Genomic DNA, 5,000 nt, shown 5'->3' with positions numbered 1-5,000 from the left:
TCGCAAGCCACGGTAGATAACAGTTGGTCCTTGGAGCTACATGGGGTTAGATGGGGTTAGATGGGGCTAGATGGGGTTAGATGGGGCTAGATGGGGTTAGATGGGGCTAGATGGGGCTAGATGGGGTTAGATGGGGCTAGATGGGGTTAGATGGGGCTACATGGGGCTAGATGACAGAGAGAGATGACAGAGAGAGGGAGGGAGAGACCGATGGGGCTAGATATGGTTAGGTGGGGCTACGGGGGGTACTATCTCACCTGGCTCCTGAACGATGTAGGCCACCCCACAGGATCCATCCTTCCTGTCTTCAAATGAGATCTCAGCCTTACTGGGCCCCTCTACTGCGATGGACAGGCCTCCTGCACCAGCCTCAACGCGTCCAGATACTGAACTCAGCTACGGAGAGAGAATGAGAGAGGGAGGGAGAGAGAACGAGAGAGGGAGGGAGAGAGAATGAGAGAGGGAGGGAGAGAGAACGAGAGAGGAGGGAGAGAGAACGAGAGAGGGAGGGAGAGAGAGAGAACGAGAGAGGGAGGGAGAGAGAGAGAACGAGAGAGGGAGGGAGAGAGACGAGAGAGGGAGGGAGAGAGAACGAGAGAGGGAAAGGGAGAGAGAACGAGAGAGGGAGGGAGAGAGAACGAGAGAGGGAGAGAGAGAGAACGAGAGAACGAGAGAGGGAGGGAGAGAGAACGAGAGAGGGAGGAAGAGAGAACGAGAGAGGGAGGGAGAGAGAACGAGAGAACGAGGAAGAGAGAACGAGAGAGGGAGGGAGAGAGAACGAGAGAGGGAGGAAGAGAGAACGAGAGAGGGAGGGAGAGAGAACGAGAGAGGTAGGGAGAGAGAACGAGAGAGGGAGGGAGAGAGAACGAGAGAGGGAGGAAGAGAGAACGAGAGAGGGAGGGAGAGAGAACGAGAGAGGGAGGGAGAGAGAACGAGAGAGGGAGGAAGAGAGAACGAGAGAGGGAGGAAGAGAGAACGAGAGAGGGAAAGGGAAGAGAGAACGAGAGAGGGAGGAAGAGAGAACGAGAGAGGGAAAGGGAAGAGAGAGGAGACACACAGACGTGTTAAAACCTGGTTCAACTAAAGCAAAGGGGGAAAAATCACTTATTGAAAGTTAAACATTCTTCAAAATAGCTGCTATCTGCAAAACTGTTGGTAAGACTAAAGGGAAAGACAGGTTCATCAATGAACTGGTGGGGGTTTTCAGCGAGACACAGGCGGTCAGGTCAAACTACTTACTTGGTACTCCTGCCACTCCTCTCTCCAGCCCAGTGCCTCCAGCCCGGACCTTGTGGGACCCTCCCTCTCCCATGGGCCCAACAGTGAACTGGAAGGGACTTCCGGGGACATGCTGCCCGCTGTACTTCACGTTGACCGTGTGTGCCCCCATCTCCTGGGGTACGAAGCGGACGCTGTAGGTGCTATCCCCTCCATCTACGATCTCTGCCTGTTCTGTTTTAACCCCCGGGGCTGGTCACCTGGGCTGTCATACTACCTTGGGTAACTGTCTCACCTGGGGGAGAGTGGAGGGAGGAGGGGAGGGGGAAGAGAGGTGTCAGACTGGCTGGAAGGCGTGTTGTTTTTCCATCTACAATGCTACATTTTTACTCTTATCCAGAGCGACTTACAATCCATACATTCAACTAAAGTAAGTAAAACATCATCATGATCATTGTAAAGTAAAACCTTCTCGAAACGAGCTGCTACTGTACCGAGATCAGTGATATTGAGAGTAAAGAAGAACAAGTGCAACAGAGAAGTGTTAGTCGTGTTATTTCTTCCTTCATTCTCACCAGGTGTTGGTGTGGCTGTAGCGGGTATACCAGCGAAGCTAGCCAGACTCTCTCTGCCCAGGAAGTCTCCAAACACATCTCTGAAGGGACTGCCTCCTCCTGCTCCTCCCATCTGGGTGCTCTCCTCTACCCTCACCTCCCTCTTCGTCTCTCCGCCCCTCATCTTGCTGATCTCCGTGCGCTCTGTGCGCGTGTACGTGTGGCTGCTGCGTGTGAACGTACGAGTCATCCTCTCCTGGGCTGACACCATCTGGAACCAGTTTCCTATTGGTGGAGAGAGAGCAGGGAGGGTAAGTGTTTGGTTTAGTCTTAGACACAAGCAATACTTGAAGACTCATGCTAGCTAACTTAGCTTTTAAGCTAGCTAGCTAGCTTGTAGCTGTATGAAAGAAGCTAGCTAACTCGTAGCTGTATGGAAGAAGCTAGCTAACTCGTAGCTGTATGGAAGAAGCTAGCTAACTCGTAGCTGTATGGAAGAAGCTAGCTAACTCGTAGCTGTATGGAAGAAGCTAGCTAACTCGTAGCTGTATGGAAGAAGCTAGCTAACTCGTAGCTGTATGGAAGAAGCTAGCTAACTCGTAGCTGTATGGAAGAAGCTAGCTAACTCGTAGCTGTATGGAAGAAGCTAGCTAACTCGTAGCTGTATGGAAGAAGCTAGCTAACTCGTAGCTGTATGAAAGAAGCTAGCTAACTCGTAGCTGTATGGAAGAAGCTAGCTAACTCGTAGCTGTATGGAAGAAGCTAGCTAACTCGTAGCTGTATGAAAGAAGCTAGCTAACTCGTAGCTGTATGGAAGAAGCTAGCTAACTCGTAGCTGTATGGAAGAAGCTAGCTAACTCGTAGCTGTATGGAAGAAGCTAGCTAACTAGTAGCTGTATGGAAGAAGCTAGCTAACTCGTAGCTGTATGGAAGTTGATCGAAAGTTGATAGGATTAACAACCACCATTGCTGTCATTCTATAGATGATATCAACACAGCAATGTGGGGTACGTCAGCGCTATGACAGCACCATGACAGCACCATGATTGTAATATCACAGTGTGATCATGTTTAGGCTGTGCTCACCAGGGATTTTCAGGTTGAGGCCACAGGCGCTGCCGACAGAGGCGATGGAGGGGGCTGTTCTCTTCCTGGTGATGCTCTCCTTCATTCTTCCTTCTCCTGTTACCTTCACCGTGAAAGGACTTCCTGTAGGAGCAGAGGAGCAGCCAATCAGAGGTCAGAGAGTAGGCTTGGGCGTTTATACCGTATACCGGGGTATTTCGAAATACCGACTGTATGATTTTCTATAATGTTAAATACAGTGTATGTGGGGGTGCCTGCTAAGTTAAGGAAAATTGCTAAATGTGTCGAGATGTCAAGATCAAGCTTCTTGGTTACAGCAGAGACGTTCAATCCCCTCCTGGATCAAGAGCCCTGTTGCCTAAATAGTTTTTTGCATAAAAACAAATAGCACTTCCGGTATAAAACTGTATACCCCCGGTATGGTACAGAAACAATATGACGGTATGAACATTTGGATACAGCCTAACCCTATCAGAGAGTACCAGCAACAGCCAATCAGAGAGGTCAGGGAGTAGTGTATCAGCCAATGAGAGAGGTCTTAAACCGGAATAGCCCTTTCAAATCGTGCAGAAAATAAATTCACAGGTAACAGTGAGTGACAATACTGTTCTATAATGAAATACAACCTCACATAAACCAAGTTAATTTACTGATACAGTCATATTTCCATATATAGAAGATTGAAGTGAGACAGTAAAGCTACTAACCAGGGATGTGCTTATCAGAGAACTTGATGTTGATAATGTAGTTGCCTGGCTCTGTGGGGCAGTAACTGACTCTGCAAGTCCATCCTCCACATCCTCACAGTTTATGTCCACTTTACTCGGGCCCTCGATAGACAATCCCAGACCACCATAACCTGAGAGAAAGAGGGGAGGGAAGGGGTGGGGTGACGGAGAGAGACAGGGGAAGAGAGAGAGGGGGAGGGAAGGGGTGGGATGATGGAGAGACAGGGGAAGAGAGAGAGATGGGAGGGAAGGGGTGGGATGATGGAGAGACAGGGGAAGAGAGAGAGAGGGGAGGGAAGGGGTGGGGGGACGGAGAGAGACAGGGGAAGAGAGAGAGATGGGAGGGAAAGAGAGAGAGAGATGGAGAAGAAAGAGAGAGATAGAATGGAGAGAGATTGGAGAGGGCGAGAGAGCAAGAGATAGTAAGAGAGAGAGAGAGAGAGACAGAGGTAAGGTATGGTAGGACAGGAGAAAGAGCATTTTATCTTGACCTAGTATCAGTAGAATACGCCCTCACGGTGAGCTAAAATATAATAAACAATGTTCCTTAGTCTTACCTGCATTCCTAGTGTCCACAAAGAACTCAGCCATTTCAAAGGTGTGTGCCTCCACCAGTCCTTTACCGAAGGCCTTGACCCGGCTGGCCTCGCCAATCTCTGACTGGCCAACCTGGATCTTGAAGGGGCTGTTTGGTCACGTGCTTACCACCCTTCTTCACGCTCACCTCGTGCTCTCCCACCTCCTTAGGGGTAAAGGAGATACCTGTGTACAGAGGGATGGAAGACAGGGACCAATAAAAAACTACTAGAGATGGCCAGACTGAAAGCTACTTCAGAGTAGGCTAAGGCAAACCAAACCATGTATTCTACACCAATGGCCCAAACATCTTTGTACTTCTCAGGCCAGGCTAGTGTCTCAACCGATGTGTCTGTTGGGCAGTCTCTTGAGCAGACAGGGCTCCTCGTTCCTGATGGAGCTCTGATGCTAGCTGTCAGCAGGCTCAGGTCAGACTCTGTGATCTTCAGGGATAGATCTGCTGCTGTTCCTACGTTGAGCAGGGACGTCCTGATAGAGTCATCACCTGGACACAGAGAGGGAAATAAAACATTTAGTAAACCATTATGAGAGAGAGAGAGAGAGAGAGAGAGAGAGAGAGAGAGAGAGAAAGAGAGAGAGAAAGAGAGAGAGAGAGAGAGAGAGAGAGAGAGAGAGAGAGAGAGACAGAGAGACAGAGAGAGAGTGAGAGAGACAGAGAGAGAGAGAGAGAGAGAGAGAGAGAGAGAGAGAGTGAGAGAGAGACAGAGAGAGAGAGAGAGACAGAGAGAGAGAGAGAGAGAGGAGAGAGAGAGAGAGAGAGAGAGAGAGAGAGAGACAGAGAGACAGAGAGACAGAGAGACAGAGAGAGAGTGAGAGA

At 49.7% G+C, this 5,000-nt stretch overlaps 1 pseudogene across 1 annotated transcript in view; it reads right to left on the bottom strand.

Moving 5' to 3' along the window:
* LOC109867052 (filamin-C-like) overlaps window positions 1-5,000 on the bottom strand; it is a 49,462-nt pseudogene that overhangs the window by 7,375 nt on the left and 37,087 nt on the right. Inside the window, exons 31-37 of the transcript XR_004204816.1 lie at window positions 4,507-4,667; window positions 4,144-4,348; window positions 3,566-3,717; window positions 2,859-2,981; window positions 1,794-2,057; window positions 1,240-1,513; window positions 258-396 (exon numbers count right to left, since the gene is read on the bottom strand). The product of XR_004204816.1 is annotated as a filamin-C-like (transcript). The remainder of the gene's footprint in view (window positions 1-257; window positions 397-1,239; window positions 1,514-1,793; window positions 2,058-2,858; window positions 2,982-3,565; window positions 3,718-4,143; window positions 4,349-4,506; window positions 4,668-5,000) is intronic.

This window comes from Oncorhynchus kisutch, linkage group LG22 (genome assembly GCF_002021735.2).
Source record: "Oncorhynchus kisutch isolate 150728-3 linkage group LG22, Okis_V2, whole genome shotgun sequence".
NCBI classification, from domain to species: domain Eukaryota; kingdom Metazoa; phylum Chordata; class Actinopteri; order Salmoniformes; family Salmonidae; genus Oncorhynchus; species Oncorhynchus kisutch.
Note: the sequence above shows the minus strand (reverse complement) of the source record. Positions and strands in the feature narration are given on the sequence as shown.